This window comes from Oncorhynchus masou, chromosome 18, assembly GCF_036934945.1.
Source record: "Oncorhynchus masou masou isolate Uvic2021 chromosome 18, UVic_Omas_1.1, whole genome shotgun sequence".
Taxonomy (NCBI): Eukaryota; Metazoa; Chordata; class Actinopteri; order Salmoniformes; family Salmonidae; genus Oncorhynchus; species Oncorhynchus masou.
In genome coordinates this window covers 3049223-3071378 of record NC_088229.1, presented here as the reverse complement: position 1 = coordinate 3071378, position 22156 = coordinate 3049223, and the positions used below count along the sequence as shown (strand labels likewise).

The 22156-nt window shown below is 45.8% G+C and overlaps 1 protein-coding gene across 1 annotated transcript in view; it reads left to right on the top strand.

Moving 5' to 3' along the window:
* The first annotated feature begins 539 nt into the window (after positions 1 to 539).
* Positions 540 to 22156, top strand: part of LOC135503844 (plexin-B3-like) — a 302325-nt gene continuing 280708 nt past the window's right edge. The window contains exon 1 of the mRNA XM_064922002.1: positions 540 to 893. The gene's annotated coding sequence lies outside the window, so the exon portion shown is untranslated. The remainder of the gene's footprint in view (positions 894 to 22156) is intronic.

Below are 22156 nucleotides of genomic sequence, written 5' to 3'. Positions count from 1 at the left end.
GTTTGATACAACATATTTGAATATTTTTGGTCCCTCAAGGCCTATATTCAAGGTCCTATATTCATGGTTCGCCACTGAAACAACATACATTGCAATATTGTCTCGTTAATAGTTTGTTTTTAATCAACTCAGCTGTCATTTCCCATTATGCATTTTATGTGTATATGTGTAACAGTATAATTTTAAACCGTCCCCTCGCCCATACCCGGGCGCGAACCAGGGACCTCACATGTATATGGGTCAATTTAAAAAGATCAAATGAACTGAACTCATGTTGGTCCTCTTTTAAATGTAATGATTTTTTTCTGTCCATTTCTAATGATAGACAATCAAACCTGTATTCATCTAGTTATTCAGCTTCTAGAAAGATGATTCACTTTTGTCTTATTTTGCCTACAAACCATGCTTGGTTTGTCTGACCATTTTTTAATCATGCATGTCTATAGTTTCTCAGTGTCTTGTCTATGCCGATTTTGACAGTTTGCCTGTATCCCAGACAGAGTAGTAACATTTTAAACTGGTGTTCAATAATTTAGTTTACAAACCCGATAAAAGCCTTACTAGAATTCATGACTTCCCTTATTTGAGACACCATCTCACTCCCTTTGAAGAAGCGACGCTCACTTTTTACGTCCTGTCCTCTACGACGTGTTCCAGTTCCAACCCGACCGCAGCTCACCCTGAGTGTTCACTTGTCTTACCGGCGACAGACGCTCCTCTCCGGCAGAGAACCGCGCCGCAGCCCTCCCACCAAGCGACCCTGTTTCTGGGGGGCGGGGTCGACGGACGGTCGGTCATTCATCCGATGTAAATACGACAACGTTCATGTCGCTGAGTGCGTTTTATTTCTGAAAAGCTTTGGATAAACCAGGCGCACCGTCAATCTACGAGAGGTAAGTTGACTTTTCTGAACTTGTGAGTTCGTTGGCAAATTGCTAATGTTAGCTAACTGTAGCATGGCCGCTGATGTCAAAACGAAGTTAAATTGCTAAAACTATTGTAAGTAAGCGTTTTGCCGTCGAATGAATGTTTTTTTTGGACGTAACTAGATATTTAGTGGAGTTTGAAATCTTATCTCGGCACTTGCTACTATCCCGCTCACAACATACTTTCTACGCATTCTTCGCGTCCGTCGGTCGGACGAGGTGGTTTCCGAGGCAGAGACGCTTCTCACGCCCCATGTACGTCAAGCTGCATTTTACAACTGACATAACATAACTAGCATCAAAGGCCAGCAGTCCTGCTGTGTTTTTTTTAAAGCCAGCGATCTGTAGTACACGCAACACAGCTATTTATACAGTGTCCGTCTGGTTCAAAGGGAACTTTTTGAGAATGTCATCCGTGTTTTATTTTAAACACCTGTCCATGTGTAGTAGTAGAGAGTTACAGCTATGCCTGGTGCAAAGAGGGACGAGCCAAATACATTTCAGTTGTTGAGAGCATAACTTTTTAATTTAAACGTTTGTATCTGTAAATTATATATATTTCACAGCTAAGAATGTGCCAACTAAAAGAGAGCTGCTGTACATGAAATTGACCGCATTCATTGAGCCTTGTTTGGATACACAGCAACCCATCTGTTGTACAACTGCCTCCAACTCACACATTACCTTGGTGTGATTTTCTATTTTTTTCTGGTGTCATCATTGTCAACAGATCTAGATGTGGAAGATTAACAGTTCAAGTCAGAAGTGTACATACACTTAGGTTGGAGTCATTAAAACTCGTTTTTTAACCACTCCAACTTCTTGTCAACAAACTATAGTTTTGGCAAGTCGGTTAGGACATCTACTTTGTTCATGACACAAGTCATTTATCCAACAATTGTGTAGACAGATTATTTCACTTAATTCACTGTATCACAATTCCAGTGGGTCAGAAGTTTACATACACTAAGTTGACTGTGCCTTTAAACAGCTTGGAAAATTCCAGAAAATGATGTCATGGCTTTAGAAGCTTCTGATAGGCTAATTGACATCATTTGAGTCAATTGGAGGTGTACCTGTGGATGTATTTCAAGACCTACCTTCAAACTCAGTGCCTCTTTGCTTGACATCATGGCTCATTTCTTTTGATTTTTCCCAAGACCTCAGAAAAACAAATTGTTGACCTCCATATCTGGTTCATCCTTGGGAGCAATTTCCAACTGAAAAGGACCTTGTGAAGATGCTAGAGGAACCGGGTACAACATTTTCTATATCCACAGTAAAACGAGTCCTATATCGACATAACCTGAAAGGCCGCTCAGCAAGGAAGAAGCCACTGCTTCAAAACCGCCATTAAAAAGCCAAACTACGGTTTGCAACTGCACACGGGGACAAAGATTGTACTTTTTGAGAAATGTCCTCTGGTCTGATAAAACAAACACAGAACTGTTTGGCCATAATGACCATCTTTCTATTTGGAGGAAAAAGGGGAGGCTTGCAAGCTGAAGAACACCATCCCAACTGTGAAGCATGGGGGTGGCAGCATCATGTTGTGGGGGTGCTTTGCTGCAGGAGGGACTGGTGCACTTCACAAAATAGATGGCATCACGAGGAAAGACTATTGTGGATATATTGAAGCAACATCTCAAGACCTCAGTCAGGAAGTTAAAGCTTGGTTGCAAATGGGTCTTCCAAATGGACAATAACCCCAAGCATACTTCCAAAGTTTTGGCAAAATGGCTTAAGGACAATACAGTCAATGTATTGGAGTGGCCATCACAAAGCCCTGACCTCAATCCTGTAGAAAATGTGTGGGCAGAACTGAAAAGAGTTTGTGAGCAAGGCATGTGTGAGCAAGTGAAACAATTTAAAGGCAATGCTACCAAATACTAATTGACTGTAAGTAAACTTTTGACCCACTGGGAATGTGATGAAAGAAATAAAAGCTGAAATAAATAATTCTCTCTACTATTATTCTGACATTTCACATTCTTAAAATAAAGTGGTGATCCTAAGACAGGGAATTTTTACTTGGATTAAATGTCAATAATTGTGAACTTGAGTTTAAATGTATTTGGCTAAGGTGTTTGTAAACTTCAACTGTATGATGGTTTGACACGTGGAATAGAGATGATGGTTTGACGTGGAATAGATGATGGCTTTGACATGTGGAATAGATGATGGCTTTGACACGTGGAATATAGATGATGGCTTTGACACGTGGAATAGAGATGATGGCTTTGACACGTGGAATAGAGATGATGGCTTTGACACGTGGAATAGAGATGATGGCTTTGACACGTGGAATAGATGATGGCTTTGACACGTGGAAGAGATGATGGCTTTGACATGTGGAAGAGATGATGGCTTTGACACGTGGAAGAGAGATGATGGCTTTGACACGTGGAAGAGAGATGATGGCTTTGACACGTGGAAGAGAGATGATGGCTTTGACACGTGGAAGAGATGATGATGGCTTTGACACGTGGAAGAGAGATGATGGCTTTGACACGGAAGATATGATGGCTTTGACACGTGGAAGAGATGATGATGGCTTTGACACGTGGAAGAGAGATGATGGCTTTGACACGTGGAAGATATGATGATGGCTTTGACACGTGGAAGAGATGATGATGGCTTTGACACGTGGAAGAGATGATGATGGCTTTGACACGTGGAAGAGAGATGATGGCTTTGACACGCGGAAGAGAGATGATGGCTTTGACACGCGGAAGAGAGATGATGGCTTTGACACGCGGAAGAGAGATGATGGCTTTGACACGCGGAAGAGAGATGATGGCTTTGACACGCGGAAGAGAGATGATGGCTTTGACACGCGGAAGAGAGATGATGGCTTTGACACGCGGAAGAGAGATGATGGCTTTGACACGCGGAATAGAGATGATGGCTTTGACACGCGGAATAGAGATGATGGCTTTGACACGCGGGAGAGGAGAGATGAGGGCTTTGACACGCGGGAGAGGAGAGATGAGGGGTTTGACACGCGGGAGAGGAGAGATGAGGGGTTTGACACGCGGGAGAGGAGAGATGAGGGGTTTGACACGCGGGAGAGGAGAGATGAGGGGTTTGACACGCGGGAGAGGAGAGGGCTTTGACATTGGCCCCCTGTTCATCCTGCTTTAGGATAAGGGTTGTGTCCATGGACATTGATTGGGTTGTCATTTCCTTTCACATTCCCGTAGTGTGTCCCTGGCTTTTTCTCCTGGTGTTTCTTTGGCCAGGGGTATAAAATGCCAACCTAACATATCCCCTCCTCTCTTCCCTATATCCCCCTTCCCTTCGTAATCTCTGCCTCTCCCCCTGCTCCTGGATTAGGGGATTTCTCCCTGCCTGTCATCCTGATGACGGTTTCTTAATCTCTAATCCAGCCTACTTCCTAACAGCCCCTAACCCACCACTCTCTAACACACTCACTCAGTCGAGTTGGGGCAGTATCCAGGTTTTCATACCGTTTCTGTAGCATACCGGGGTATATGGTACTACTGGACACAATGGGTATAGTGTTGATATGGTACTACTGGACACAATGGGTACAGTGTTGATATGGTACTACTGGACACAATGGGTGGTATAGTGTTGATATGGTACTACTGGACACAATGGGTACAGTGTTGATATGGTACTACTGGACACAATGGGAGGTATAGTGTTGATATGGTACTACTGGACACAATGGGTGGTATAGTGTTGATATGGTACTACTGGACACAATGGGTACAGTGTTGATATGGTACTACTGGACACAATGGGAGGTATAGTGTTGATATGGTACTACTGGACACAATGGGAGGTATAGTGTTGATATGGTACTACTGGATACAATGGGAGGTATAGTGTTGATATGGTACTACTGGACACAATGGGAGGTATAGTGTTGATATGGTACTACTGGACACAATGAGAGGTATAGTGTTGATATGGTACTACTGGATACAATGGGAGGTATAGTGTTGATATGGTACTACTGGACACAATGGGAGGTATAGTGTTGATATGGTACTACTGGATACAATGGGAGGTATAGTGTTGATATGGTACTACTGGACACAATGGGTACAGTGTTGATATGGTACTACTGGACACAATGGGTATAGTGTTGATATGGTACTACTGGACACAATGGGTATAGTGTTGATATGGTACTACTGGACACAATGGGTGGTATAGTGTTGATATGGTACTACTGGACACAATGGGTACAGTGTTGATATGGTACTACTGGACACAATGGGTATAGTGTTGATATGGTACTACTGGACACAATGGGTGGTATAGTGTTGATATGGTACTACTGGACACAATGGGTGGTATAGTGTTGATATGGTACTACTGGACACAATGGGTATAGTGTTGATATGGTACTACTGGACACAATGGGTGGTATAGTGTTGATATGGTACTACTGGACACAATGGGTGGTATAGTGTTGATATGGTACTACTGGACACAATGGGTACAGTGTTGATATGGTACTACTGGACACAATGGGTGGTATAGTGTTGATATGGTACTACTGGACACAATGGGTGGTACAGTGTTGATATGGTACTACTGGACACAATGGGTATAGTGTTGATATGGTACTACTGGACACAATGGGTGGTATAGTGTTGATATGGTACTACTGGACACAATAGGTACAGTGTTGATATGGTACTACTGGACACAATGGGTACAGTGTTGATATGGTACTACTGGACACAATGGGTGGTATAGTGTTGATATGGTACTACTGGACACAATGGGTGGTATAGTGTTGATATGGTACTACTGGACACAATGGGTATAGTGTTGATATGGTACTACTGGACACAATGGGTGGTATAGTGTTGATATGGTACTACTGGACACAATGGGCGGTATAGTGTTGATATGGTACTACTGGACACAATGGGTATAGTGTTGATATGGTACTACTGGACACAATGGGTATAGTGTTGATATGGTACTACTGGACACAATGGGCGGTATAGTGTTGATATGGTACTACTGGACACAATGTGTACAGTGTTGATATGGTACTACTGGACACAATGGGTATAGTGTTGATATGGTACTACTGGACACAATGGGTATAGTGTTGATATGGTACTACTGGACACAATGGGCGGTATTGTGTTGATATGGTACTACTGGACACAATGGGTGGTATAGTGTTGATATGGTACTACTGGACACAATGGGTATAGTGTTGATATGGTACTACTGGACACAATGGGTGGTATAGTGTTGATATGGTACTACTGGACACAATGGGTGGTATAGTGTTGATAGGGTACTACTGGACTCAATGGGTGGTATAGTGTTGATGGGGTACTACTGGACACAATGGGTGGTATAGTGTTGATATGGTACTACTGGACACAATGGGTATAGTGTTGATATGGTACTACTGGACACAATGGGTGGTATAGTGTTAATATGGTACTACTGGACACAATGGGTATAGTGTTGATATGGTACTACTGGACACAATGGGTGGTATAGTGTTGATATGGTACTACTGGACACAATGGGTGGTATAGTGTTGATATGGTACTACTGGACACAATGGGTATAGTGTTGATATGGTACTACTGGACACAATGGGTGGTACAGTGTTGATATGGTACTACTGGACACAATGGGTGGTACAGTGATGATATGGTACTACTGGACACAATGGGTGGTATAGTGTTGATATGGTACTACTGGACACAATGGGTATAGTGTTGATATGGTACTACTGGACACAATGGGTGGTATAGTGTTGATATGGTACTACTGGACACAATGGGTATAGTGTTGATATGGTACTACTGGACACAATGGGTGGTATAGTGTTGATAGGGTACTACTGGACACAATGGGTATAGTGTTGATATGGTACTACTGGACACAATTGGTACGGTGTTGATATGGTACTACTGGACACAATGGGTACAGTGTTGATATGGTACTACTGGACACAATGGGTGGTATAGTGTTGATATGGTACTACTGGACACAATGGGTGGTATAGTGTTGATAGGGTACTACTGGACACAATGGGTATAGTGTTGATATGGTACTACTGGACACAATTGGTACGGTGTTGATATGGTACTACTGGACACAATGGGTGGTATAGTGTTGATATGGTACTACTGGACACAATGGGTGGTATAGTGTTGATATGGTACTACTGGACACAATGGGTGGTACAGTGTTGATATGGTACTACTGGACACAATGGGTATAGTGTTGATATGGTACTACTGGACACAATGGGTGGTACAGTGTTGATATGGTACTACTGGACTCAATGGGTATAGTGTTGATATGGTACTACTGGACACAATGGGTGGTACAGTGTTGATATGGTACTACTGGACACAATGGGTGGTACAGTGTTGATATGGTACTACTGGACACAATGGGTATAGTGTTGATATGGTACTACTGGACACAATGGGTGGTATAGTGTTGATATGGTACTACTGGACACAATGGGTACAGTGTTGATATGGTACTACTGGACACAATGGGCGGTATAGTGTTGATATGGTACTACTGGACACAATGGGCGCGATAGAGTTTTTGTTTTACTCACCGAATAGTGTAGACAACAGGGATCTCTGCTGTAACCCAGAAGCTTGCTCTTGACATCTAGCCACTAGTTATACTATATATATGTATATATATATATATATATTATACTAGTTAATACACACATGCATGTCTGAAGCCCTGAGCTGGAGATCTTTGACACATCATACCGTCTGGTACACGGTATGCCGGCCAAGCCTAGCACACACATGTACACACGCCATAACACAGTTAAACGCTGCAGTGTGGAACCCTTTTTTTGGGGGCGACCCAAATTCACGTAGAAATATGAGTCATAGATCTGTCACTCTCATTTGAAAGCAAGTCTTAAGAAACTCTGTTCTATGTGTACTACATCTGTGGTTCCCTTTTCGTAATTTTAGTGGGGCGACTCCTACACATTGCACTTAAAAAAAGAAGAAGAAACGGTCCTGGTAGCTATTTGGTTCACTCTCTGCATTGACCCCCATTTTAGTTTTTTTGACTCATCACGTGCACTGCTGATTCTTACAATGCCTTGCAAAAAAAATATAGAGACCCCTTGAATTTCTTGACATTTTTCTTTATGAAGTAGAAAAGAAAATGTGAGTAACCAAATCACATTGTAGGAACCCTTAGGCCATAAGGGGGTTCAGCCCTTTTCTGAAGACTGGGCGATGTGGGCTGGGGGAAAGGAACAGGTTTTCTGGGAAAGGTTGGCGATGTGGGCTGGTTGAAAGGAACAGGTTTTCTGGGAAAGGTTGGCGATGTGGGCTGGGGGAAAGGAACAGGTTTTCTGGGAAAGGTTGGCGATGTGGGCTGGGGGAAAGGAACAGGTTTTCTGGGAAAGGTTGGCGATGTGGGAATGGAACAGGTTTTCTGGGAAAGGTTGGCGATGTGGGAAAGGAACAGGTTTTCTGGGAAAGGTTGGCGCTGGGGGAAAGGAACAGGTTTTCTGGGAAAGGTTGGCGATGTGGGCTGGTTGAAAGGAACAGGTTTTCTGGGAAAGGTTGGCGATGTGGGAATGGAACAGGTTTTCTGGGAAAGGTTGGCGATGTGGGAAAGGAACAGGTTTTCTGGGAAAGGTTGGCGCTGGGGGAAAGGAACAGGTTTTCTGGGAAAGGTTGGCGATGGGGGAAAGGAACAGGTTTTCTGGGAAAGGTTGCATCAACTGGAATATTGCAACTGCAGTATGACAATAGATGTTTGAGGTTTGAGGTACGTTGTTGCTTGAGAATGGATCGGCTCGTAGTAGTTAACATGCGCAAGCCTCTGTAGCTTGTACAGGGTGATTCTGCCCTAGCAAGCCTCTGTAGCTTGTACAGGGCGATTCTGCCCTAGCAAGCCTCTGTAGCGTGTATAGGGTGATTCTGCCCTAGCAAGCCTCTGTAGCGTGTATAGGGTGATTCTACCCTAGCAAGCCTCTGTAGCTTGTACAGGGTGATTCTGCCCTAGCAAGCCTCTGTAGCGTGTATAGGGTGATTCTGCCCTAGCAAGCCTCTAGCGTGTATAGGGTGATTCTGCCCTAGCAAGCCTCTGTAGCGTGTATAGGGTGATTCTGCCCTAGCAAGCCTCTGTAGCTTGTACAGGGTGATTCTGCCCTAGCAAGCCTCTGTAGCGTGTATAGGGTGATTCTGCCCTAGCAAGCCTCTAGCGTGTATAGGGTGATTCTGCCCTAGCAAGCCTCTGTAGCGTGTATAGGGTGATTCTGCCCTAGCAAGCCTCTGTAGCGTGTATAGGGTGATTCTGCCCTAGCAAGCCTCTAGCGTGTATAGGGTGATTCTGCCCTAGCAAGCCTCTGTAGCGTGTATAGGGTGATTCTGCCCTAGCAAGCCTCTGTAGCTTGTACAGGGTGATTCTGCCCTAGCAAGCCTCTGTAGCGTGTATAGGTGTGATTCTGCCCTAGCAAGCCTCTAGCGTGTATAGTGTGATTCTGCCCTAGCAAGCCTCTGTAGCGTGTATAGGGTGATTCTGCCCTAGCAAGCCTCTGTAGCTTGTACAGGGTGATTCTGCCCTAGCAAGCCTCTGTAGCGTGTATAGGGTGATTCTGCCCTAGCAAGCCTCTAGCGTGTATAGGGTGATTCTGCCCTAGCAAGCCTCTGTAGCGTGTATAGGGTGATTCTGCCCTAGCAAGCCTCTGTAGCTTGTACAGGGTGATTCTGCCCTAGCACGCCTCTGTAGCTTGTACAGGGTGATTCTGCCCTAGCACGCCTCTGTAGCTTGTACAGGGTGATTCTGCCCTGGCAAGCCTCTGTAGCTTGTACAGGGTGATTCTGCCCTAGCAAGCCTCTGTAGCTTGTACAGGGTGATTCTGCCCTAGCAAGCCTCTGTAGCTTGTACAGGGTGATTCTGCCCTAGCAAGCCACAACATACAGTAGCTGCTCATAGCGTGGATCTGAGAAAAATTACTTTTATTTACCTTGGTTAAATAGTAACTTTATACAATTACTGCTAACATCCCCCTCATTCTCTCCAAAACACAGTACAATAGAGGCAGGATATTTGTCAACATGATTAAGCATGTATTTAATGTAGCGCAATTTGACCAAATGAGCAGATCCTACCTTTTTTTGCTTGGTACGGTGGAATAGTGCAGGGCTATTCAACTGCGACCCTTCGAGGATCGGAGCCTGCTGTTTTTCCACATCTATCTGATAATTAATTGCACCTACTTGGTGTCCCAGGTCTAAATTAGTCCCCAGTTAGAGGGGATCAGAACCGCTGATATGCTAATTATTGCTGTCAGATATCCGTTTACATATGAGACTCTTATCAGTTTGAATTTCATCAGAATTATTCTCATGTAAAGATTTTTTTTTTTGGGGGGGGGGGGGGCTGATTTTAGAATATTGACACTGTCTCTCCTCTAACACCCTAAACCCCTAAACCCTTATCACACCATCTGGATTAGGCAGGGATTGTGTCTGTCTGACGAAGACCGCACGCACACAACACACCCTTTATTCTTGGTTTTACCCGAAGGATCACGAAACGAAGAACATGATGACCGGTTCAGTTTTAATGTCCTTATGTTGTAGATTATGGCGCAATATTTGCACCATAATTCATAGCGTTAATAGACCTCGTAACATGGACGACCCTGTGGTAGGTAATGAGTGATTCCTCACGAAACCCAGACAAACAACGTAACATGGACGACCCTGTGGTCGGTAATGAGTGATTCCTCACGAAACCCAGACAAACAACGTAACATGGACGACCCTGTGGTCGGTAATGAGTGATTCCTCACGAAACCCAGACAAACAACGTAACATGGACGACCCTGTGGTCGGTAATGAGTGATTCCTCACGAAACCCAGACAAACAACGTAACATGGACGACCCTGTGGTCGGTAATGAGTGATTCCTCACGAAACCCAGACAAACAACGTAACATGGACGACCCTGTGGTCGGTAATGAGTGATTCCTCACGAAACCCAGACAAACAACGTAACATGGACGACCCTGTGGTCGGTAATGAGTGATTCCTCATGAAACCCAGACAAACAACGTACCATGGACGACCCTGTGGTCGGTAATGAGTGATTCCTCACGAATCCCAGACAAACAACGTACCATGGACGACCCTGTGGTCGGTAATGAGTGATTCCTCACGAAACCCAGACAAACAACGTAACATGGACGACCCTGTGGTCGGTAATGAGTGATTCCTCACGAAACCCAGACAAACAACATAACATGATTGTGGGGATTTTCACTATGTAGTCTGTGGAACACTATGTAGTCTGTGGAACACTATGTAGTCTGTGGAACACTATGTAGTCTGTGGAACACTATGTAGCCGGTGGAACACTATGTAGTCTGTGGAACACTATGTAGCCTGTGGAACACTATGTAGTCTGTGGAACACTATGTAGCCGGTGGAACACTATGTAGTCTGTGGAACACTATGTAGCCTGTGGAACACTATGTAGTCTGTGGAACACTATGTAGCCTGTGGAACACTATGTAGCCTGTGGAACACTATGTAGCCTGTGGAACACTATGTAGCCTGTGGAACACTATGTAGTCGGTGGAACACTATGTAGCCGGTGGAACACTATGCAGCCTGTGGAACACTATGTAGCCTGTGGAACACTATGTAGCCGGTGGAACACTATGTAGCCTGTGGAACACTATGTAGCCTGTGGAACACTATGTAGCAGGTGGAACACTATGTAGCCGGTGGAACACTATGTAGCCTGTGGAACACTATGTAGCCTGTGGAACACTATGTAGCCTGTGGAACACTATGTAGCCTGTGGAACACTATGTAGTCTGTGGAACACTATGTAGCAGGTGGAACACTATGTAGCCTGTGGAACACTATGTAGCCGGTGGAACACTGTGTAGCCGGTGGAACACTGTGTAGCCGGTGGAACACTGTGTAGCCGGTGGAACACTGTGTAGCCGGTGGAACACTGTGTAGCCGGTGGAACACTGTGTAGCCTGTGGAACACTGTGTAGCCGGTGGAACACTATGTAGCCGGTGGAACACTATGTAGCCGGTGGAATGTGCTTTGAAGGAAGGATTGTAGACATACAGTATATTTGACATTTGTATCAAAGCATAATTGATTTAAAGTTGGCATATTTCTGACATTTTGGCCTCACCCAGGCCTCCTTTAAGACTCCCTAATGTTTAAATAAGCATTAAGGCCTGAGGGGGGGGGGGTGGTATATGACCAATATACCACGGCTCAGGGCTATTCTTAGGCACAACGTATCGCAGAGTACACAGCCCTTAGCCGTGGTATATTGGCCAAATACCACAACCCCCCGAGGTGCCTTATTGCTATTATAAACTGGTTAACAACGTAAGTAGAGCAGTAAAAATGTTTTGTGATACCCGTGGTATCTTGTCTGATATACCACGACTGTCAGCCAATCAGCATTCAGCTCTGGAACCACCCAGTTTATAAGCTGATTTTAGAATATTGCCCCTAACCCCTTACCCCAAACCCTAAACCCTAACCCCTAAACCCTAACCCCTAACCCCCAACCCCTAAACCCTAAACCCTTACCCCCAACCCCTAACCCCTAAACCCTTACCCCTAAACCCTAACCCCTAACCCCTAAACCCTAACCCCTAACCCCTAAACCCTAACCCCCAACCCCTAAACCCTAAACCCTTACCCCCAACCCCTAACCCCTAACCCCCAACCCCTAAACCCTAAACCCTTACCCCCAACCCCTAACCCCTTACCCCTAAACCCTAACCCCTAACCCCTAAACCCTAACCCCTAACCCCTAAACCCTAACCCCCAACCCCTAAACCCTTACCCCCAACCCCTTACCCCTAAACCCTTACCCCTAAACCCTAACCCCTAAACCCTAAACCCTAACCCCTAACCCCTAACCCCTAAACCCTAACCCCTAAACCCTAACCACACAATCTGGATGTGGCAGGGTGCTACACATGTTGTAATGAAAAGCTTTTTACCTATTTATCTATGAGTAGTATTCTAATTCCAGTAACTTTATTTACATTTATTAATATCTTTTCCTTTCGATACGATTCGATACAAATGTCAAAGATTTCAACAATCCTTCCTCTAAAAGGACCATTTCTATGAATTTATATTACATTTGTATTACATTTATATTACATTTAAATTACATTTGTATTACATTTACATTACATCTGTATTACATTTGTATTACATTTGTATTACATTTGTATTACATTTTTGTCTGAGTTTTGTGAGGAATCTCTGTAGTCTGAAGAGCCCTGCTCAGAAGTAGTTCACTATGTAAAGAACAGGGTGTCATACAGGACGCACAACTTTCTTCACAACATGCAAATATCCGTCTCGTCTTCCCTGTGGGTTACGATGCAAATAGTGATCGTGCTGCCGATGGTAGACCAACCCTACTGGTCTATCCGGTTGTGTTTGTTTGGTTAAAGACTGAGGGAGAGGGGATTGCAGAACGAGAGGAGGGGAGTGGAACATTTTACTGTTTTATTTTTATTGTTTATTTCACATTAGTTTATCTACTTCAATTGCTTTAGCGATGTAAACATATGTTTCCCATGACAATAAAGCACTGAAATGGAATTGAGAGGATTGCAGAGCAGTAAGAGAGGAGAGACCAGGAGGGAAAGGGGGAGGGGTTTTAAATACTCTGTTGTTCGAACACCTGGTGTACAACCGGATGAACCTGACTGAGGCTGCAGTATTAACACTGCTACCCCCTGCTACCATCTCCCCCAGTCACACTACCACCCCCTGCTACCATCTCCCCCAGTCACACTGCTACCATCTCCCCCAGTCACACTACCACCCCCTGCTACCATCTCCCCCAGTCACACTACCACCCCCTGCTACCATCTCCCCCAGTCACACTGCTACCATCTCCCCCAGTCACACTACCACCCCCTGCTACCATCTCCCCCAGTCACACTGCTACCCCCTGCTACCATCTCCCCCAGTCACACTGCTACCCCCTGCTACCATCTCCCCCAGTCACACTACCACCCCCTGCTACCATCTCCCCCAGTCACACTACCACCCCCTGCTACCATCTCCCCCAGTCACACTGCTACCATCTCCCCCAGTCACACTACCACCCCCTGCTACCATCTCCCCCAGTCACACTGCTACCATCTCCTCCAGTCACACTACCACCCCCTGCTACCATCTCCCCCAGTCACACTGCTACCATCTCCCCCAGTCACACTGCTACCATCTCCCCCAGTCACACTACCACCCCCTGCTACCGTCTCCCCCAGTCACACTACCACCCCCTGCTACCGTCTCCCCCAGTCACACTACCACCCCCTGCTACCATCTACCCCAGTCACACGGCTACCACCTCCTGCTACCATCTACCCCAGTCACACGGCTACCACCCCCTGCTACCGTCTACCCCAGTCACACTGCTACCGTCTCCCCCAGTCACACTGCCACCCCCTGCTACCATCTCCCCCAGTCACACTGCCACCCCCTGCTACCATCTACCCCAGTCACACGGCTACCACCCCCTGCTACCATCTACCCCAGTCACACGGCTACCACCCCCTGCTACCATCTACCCCAGTCACACTGCTACCGTCTCCCCCAGTCACACTGCCACCCCCTGCTACCGTCTCCCCCAGTCACACTGCCACCCCCTGCTACCATCTCCCCCAGTCACACTGCCACCCCCTGCTACCATCTCCCCCAGTCACACTGCCACCCCCTGCTACCATCTCCCCCAGTCCATCTGCCACCCCCTGCTACCATCTCCCCCAGTCACACTACCACCCCCTGCTACCGTCTCCCTCAGTCCATCTGCCACCCCCTGCTACCGTCTCCCCCAGTCACACTGCCACCGTGTCCCCCAGTCACACTGCCACCGTGTCCCCCAGTCACACTGCCACCCCCTGCTACCATCTCCCCCAGTCACACTGCCACCCCCTGCTACCATCTCCCCCAGTCCATCTGCCACCCCCTGCTACCATCTCCCCCAGTCACACTGCCACCGTGTCCCCCAGTCACACTGCCACCCCCTGCTACCATCTCCCCCAGTCACACTGCCACCCCCTGCTACCGTCTCCCCCAGTCACACTGCCACCCCCTGCTACTGTCTCCCCCAGTCACACTGCCACCCCCTGCTACCGTCTCCCCCAGTCACACTGCCACCCCCTGCTACCGTCTCCCCCAGTCACACTGCCACCCCCTGCCAGCGTCTCCCCCAGTCACACTGCCACCCCCTGATACCGTCTCCCCCAGTCACACTGCCACCCCCTGCTACCGTCTCCCCCAGTCACACTGCCACCCCCTGCTACCGTCTCCCCCAGTCACACTACCACCCCCTGCTACCATCTCCCCCAGTCACACTGCCACCGTGTCCCCCAGTCACACTGCCACCCCCTGCTACCGTCTCCCCCAGTCACACTACCACCCCCTGCTACCATCTCCCCCAGTCACACTGCCACCCCCTGCTACCGTCTCCCCCAGTCACACTACCACCCCCTGCTACCATCTCCCCCAGTCACACTGCCACCCCCTGCTACCGTCTCCCCCAGTCACACTACCACCCCCTGCTACCATCTCCCCCAGTCACACTGCCACCCTCTGCTACCATCTCCCCCAGTCACACTGCCACCCCCTGCTACCATCTCCCCCAGTCACACTACCACCCCCTGCTACCATCTCCCCCAGTCACACTGCCACCCCCTGCTACCGTCTCCCCCAGTCACACTGCCACCCCCTGCTACCGTCTCCCCCAGTCACACTACCACCCCTGCTACCATCTACCCCAGTCACACTGCCACCCCCTGCTACCATCTCCCCCAGTCACACTACCACCCCCTGCTACCGTCTCCCCCAGTCACACTACCACCCCCTGCTACCGTCTCCCCCAGTCACACTGCCACCCCCTGCTACCATCTCCCCCAGTCACACTACCACCCCCTGCTACCGTCTCCCCCAGTCACACTGCCACCCTCTGCTACCGTCTCCCCCAGTCACACTACCACCCCCTGCTACCATCTCCCCCAGTCACACTACCACCCCCTGCTACCGTCTCCCCCAGTCACACTGCCACCCTCTGCTACCGTCTCCCCCAGTCACACTACCACCCCCTGCTACCGTCTCCCCCAGTCACACTGCCACCCCCTGCTACCGTCTCCCCCAGTCACACTACCACCCCCTGCTACCGTCTCCCCCAGTCACACTGCCACCCCCTGCTACCGTCTCCCCCAGTCACACTACCACCCCCTGCTACCGTCTCCCCCAGTCACACTACCACCCCCTGCTACCGTCTCCCCCAGTCACACTGCCACCCCCTGCTACCGTCTCCCCCAGTCACACGGCTGCCACCCCCTGCTACCATCTCCCCCAGTCACACGGCTACCACCCCCTGCTACCGTCTCCCCCAGTCACACTGCCACCCCCTGCTACCGTCTCCCCCAGTCACACTGCCACCCCCTGCTACCGTCTCCCCCAGTCACACTGCCACCCCCTGCTACCATCTCTCCCAGTCACACTGCCACCCCCTGCTACCGTCTCCCCCAGTCACACTGCCACCCCCTGCTACCGTCTCCCCCAGTCACACTGCCACCCCCTGCTACCATCTCTCCCAGTCACACTGCCACCCCCTGCTACCGTCTCCCCCAGTCACACTGCCACCCCCTGCTACCATCTCCCCCAGTCACACTGCCACCCCCTGCTACCGTCTCCCCCAGTCACACTGCCACCCCCTGCTACCATCTCTCCCAGTCACACTGCCACCCCCTGCTACCATCTCTCCCAGTCACACTGCCACCCCCTGCTACCGTCTCCCCCAGTCACACTGCCACCCCCTGCTACCGTCTCCCCCATCCTCCCATTTTGAGGATGAGGTGTTTATTTATCGTCAAAGACCAGGACTCGTTCGCGTCCCAAACCCTCCACCATTTTCTGTTTGGTTCCCGACAGCATAGAGCTGTGGAATATTCTGTTTCATACAGCATGTTCATTCCTCATCCATACATTATATACATGTAGCATGCAGGGTTCACAGAATATGTACTCATCCATACATTATATACATGTAGCATGCAGGGTTCACAGAATATGTACTCATCCATACATTATATACATGTAACATGCAGGGTTCACAGAATATGTACTCATCCATACATTATATACATGTAGCATGCAGGGTTCACAGAATATGTACTCATCCATACATTATATACATGTAGCATGCAGGGTTCACAGAATATGTACTCATCCATACATTATATACATTATATTCAACCCATTTTTGTTTTGGTCTGAATGAGTTTAGGAATACAAATGTGCTTAATAAGTCACATGTTGTAGAGACTCTGTTCAATAAACACATGTAGAGACTCTGTTCAATAAACACATGTTGTAGAGACTCTGTGTTCAATAAACACATGTTGTAGAGACTGTGTTCAATAAAGACATGTTGTAGAGACTGTGTTCAATAAACACATGTAGAGACTGTTCAATAAACACATGTTGTTGAGACTGTGTTCAATAAACACATGTTGTAGAGACTCTGTGTTCAATAAACACATGTTGTAGAGACTGTGTTCAATAAACACATGTTGTAGAGACTCTGTGTTCAATAAACACATGTTGTAGAGACTGTTCAATAAACACATGTTGTAGAGACTCTGTGTTCAATAAACACATGTTGTAGAGACTCTGTGTTCAATAAACACATGTAGAGACTCTGTGTTCAATAAACTCATGGTGTAGAGACTCTGTGTTCAATAAACACATGTTGTAGAGACTCTGTGTTCAATAAACACATGTTGTAGAGACTGTGTTCAATAAACACATGTAGAGACTGTTCAATAAACACATGTTGTAGAGACTGTGTTCAATAAACACATGTTGTAGAGACTGTGTTCAATAAACACATGTTGTAGAGACTGTGTTCAATAAACACATGTTGTAGAGACTCTGTGTTCAATAAACACATGTTGTAGAGACTGTGTTCAATAAACACATGTAGAGACTGTTCAATAAACACATGTTGTAGAGACTGTGTTCAATAAACACATGTTGTAGAGACTGTGTTCAATAAACACATGTTGTAGAGACTCTGTGTTCAATAAACACATGTTGTAGAGACTCTGTGTTCAATAAACACATGTTGTAGAGACTGTGTTCAATAAACACATGTTGTAGAGACTCTGTGTTCAATAAACACATGTTGTAGAGACTCTGTGTTCAATAAACACATGTTGTAGAGACTCTGTGTTCAATAAACACATGTTGTAGAGACTCTGTGTTCAATAAACACATGTTGTAGAGACTGTGTTCAATAAACACATGTTGTAGAGACTCTGTGTTCAATAAACACATGTTGTAGAGACTGTTCAATAAACACATGTTGTAGAGACTCTGTGTTCAATAAACACATGTTGTAGAGACTGTTCAATAAACACATGTTGTAGAGACTGTGTTCAATAAACACATGTTGTAGAGACTCTGTGTTCAATAAACACATGTTGTAGAGACTCTGTGTTCAATAAACACATGTTGTAGAGACTGTGTTCAATAAACACATGTTGTAGAGACTCTGTGTTCAATAAACACATGTTGTAGAGACTGTTCAATAAACACATGTTGTAGAGACTCTGTGTTCAATAAACACATGTTGTAGAGACTCTGTGTTCAATAAACACATGTTGTAGAGACTGTGTTCAATAAACACATGTTGTAGAGACTCTGTGTTCAATAAACACATGTTGTAGAGACTGTGTTCAATAAACACATGTTGTAGAGACTCTGTGTTCAATAAACACATGTTGTAGAGACTGTTCAATAAACACATGTTGTAGAGACTCTGTGTTCAATAAACACATGTTGTAGAGACTGTTCAATAAACACATGTTGTAGAGACTCTGTGTTCAATAAACACATGTTGTAGAGACTCTGTGTTTAATAAACACATGTTGTAGAGACTCTGTGTTCAATAAACACATGTTGTAGAGACTCTGTGTTCAATAAACACATGTAGAGACTCTGTGTTCAATAAACTCATGGTGTAGAGACTCTGTGTTCAATAAACACATGGTGTAGAGACTCTGTGTTCAATAAACACATGTTGTAGAGACTCTGTGTTCAATAAACACATGTTGTAGAGACTCTGTGTTCAATAAACACATGTTGTAGAGACTGTGTTCAATAAACACATGTTGTAGAGACTGTGTTCAATAAACACATGTTGTAGAGACTGTGTTCAATAAACACATGTTGTAGAGACTGTGTTCAATAAACACATGTTGTAGAGACTGTGTTCAATAAACACATGTTGTAGAGACTCTGTTTTCAATAAACACATGTTGTAGAGACTGTGTTCAATAAACACATGTTGTAGAGACTCTGTGTTCAATAAACACATGTTGTAGAGACTGTGTTTAATAAACACATGTTGTAGAGACTGTGTTCAATAAACACATGTTGTAGAGACTCTGTGTTCAATAAACACATGTTCTCTTCTCTGTATCCCACACCAGTCTTTTTAAAAGTTGATTATTGTATTTTGCCCCTTTTTGTGATATCCAATGGCGATTGTTGTCTCGTCGCTGCAACTCCCCAACGGAGGAAACACCAGTCAACTGACGACAGGGGTCAGCCTGCAGGTGCCCTGCCCACCACAAGGAGTCACTAGAGTGTGATGACTCAAGTAAAGTTCTCCCCGGCGTAACCTGGACGACACTGGGCCAATTGTGCGCCACCCTATGGAACTCCCGGTCATGGTCGGTTGTGATACAGCCTGGGATCGAACCTGGGTCTGTGGTGATGCCTCAAACACTGCGATGCAGTGCCTTAGACCGCTACACCATTCTGGAGGACGTCCCCTCACATGAGCCTTTTTTTTATATAAATAAAGGGGCCGAGGTGCAACATCAAGGTCAAAATTTAAAAATTGTTTTATATACAGTTTTAAACGTATAGTTACTGGAATAAGAGTTGAGATAGTCACAATGAGACCATGACTCCTAGCAACAACAAAACATCTACATGTCACAATGAGACCATGACTCCTAGCAACAACAAAACATCTACATGTCACAATGATACCATGACTCCTAGCAACAACAAAACATCTACATGTCACAATGAGACCATGACTCCTAGCAACAACAAAACATCTACATGTCACAATGAGACCATGTCTCCTAGCAACAACAAAACATCTACATGTCACAATGAGACCATGACTCCTAGCAACAACAAAACATCTACATGTCACAATGAGACCATGACTCCTAGCAACAAAACATCTACATGTCACAATGAGACCATGACTCCTAGCAACAACAAAACATATACATGTCACAATGAGACCATGACTCCTAGCAACAACAAAATATCTATCTACATGCCCCCCAATGGTGGAACAAACTCCCTCACGACGCCAGGACAGCGGAGTCAATCACCACCTTCCGGAGACACCTGAAACCCCACCTCTTCAAGGAATACCTAGGATAGGATAAGTAATCCTTCTCACCCCCCCCTTAATGATTTAGATGCACTATTGTAAAGTGGCTGTTCCACTGGATGTCATAAGGTGAATTCACCAATTTGTAAGTCGCTCTGGATAAGAGCGTCTGCCAAATGACTTAAATGTAAATGTAACATGTCACAATGAGACCATGACTCCTAGCAACAACAAAACATCTACATGTCACAATGAGACCATGACTCCTTGCAACAAAACATCTACATGTCACAATGATACCATGACTCCTAGCAACAACAAAACATCTACATGTCACAATGATACCATGACTCCTAGCAACAACAAAACATCTACATGTCACAATGAAACCATGACTCCTAGCAACAACAAAACATCTACATGTCACAATGAGACCATGACTCCTTGCAACAAAACATCTACATGTCACAATGAGACCATAACCCCTAGCAACAATAAAACATCACACATCATTCAAAATGTCACATGACCCATGTTTATTTGCCATGCCTAGTAGCCAGGTCTGTTTGTGCTTTAGAGAAGTTGACTATGATTTCAAATCAAATGTTATTGCTGTTGTAGTGAAATGCTTGTGCTCCTAGCTCCAACAGTGCTAAACATTCCAGAAGAATGAAAAAGAAACATCAGAATTTCTACGTTTTTTTTAATCTGTTGATATAGTAATATAATACAGTGGGTTCTGTCAACTAAATCATTCCTGCCACCACCGTGCTTCGCCGTAGGGATGTTTCCACCACCCTGCTTCACTGTAGGGATGCTGCCACCACCCTGCTTCACTGCCAGGTGTCCAATTTCGAGTCTCATAGCAAATGGTCTGAATTCTTATGTCAGTAAGGTATTTCTGTTTTTTTTATATTTTATACATTTGCAAACTTTTCTAAAAACCTGTTTATACTTTTGTCATTTTGGTGTGTAGATTTCTGAGGATTTTTATTTAATTGAATCCATTCTAGAATAAGGCTGTAACGTAACAAAATGTGGGGGGGGGGGGGGAATCAAGGGGTTTGAATACTTTCCGAAGGCACTGTATATAATTACATTGTCCTCCAAGAGTTTCTGAATCTATGCTCTACTTCAGTTTGTTCCTCAATTCACACAGCTTGGTTGGAGAGCGAGGGAGCAGCAGTGATCTGTGTGTGGGGGATGGGCACAGCAGCACTTCCCTCAGTAAAAGCCAGAGCCCAGTAATGTAGTTCCTGCTGCATTCTTGTTCCTGTGTATTACTGTGTTAACAAACATCCCAGCACATTGAAATACCGCAGGGAGGGGGTTGTAAGTAATAGCCCAGACAGGTAAAACATGGAGACCTGAGGGTATACTCTCACTGCTAAAGCTGGGACGATAAACCCTCAAATTATACACCGACCGAATATCACAGGCATTTTGCTTGATATCGTTTATTACGATCAGTAGCCTATGCTAGAGCAATGAAATAAGTTTGTTGATATGGGCAATGATTGTTGATGGAACAATAGATGGTTACAACCAATCACAGTGCTACTAGTAGTAGTTTAAATGGTGCATAAATCAACCGTGGTGCACATTCATGTTAGAAATGTATTGTTCTAGATGTCTTAATCACAGCAGGTCATTTATTGCGATATGGATTTTTCTCCATATGGCCCGTCTCTACTCACCACCTAACCCCTAGCAGAAGACCCAGTGGGGTTCGGCACGGGGGTGATGAGGAGGGATGTATAGGTAG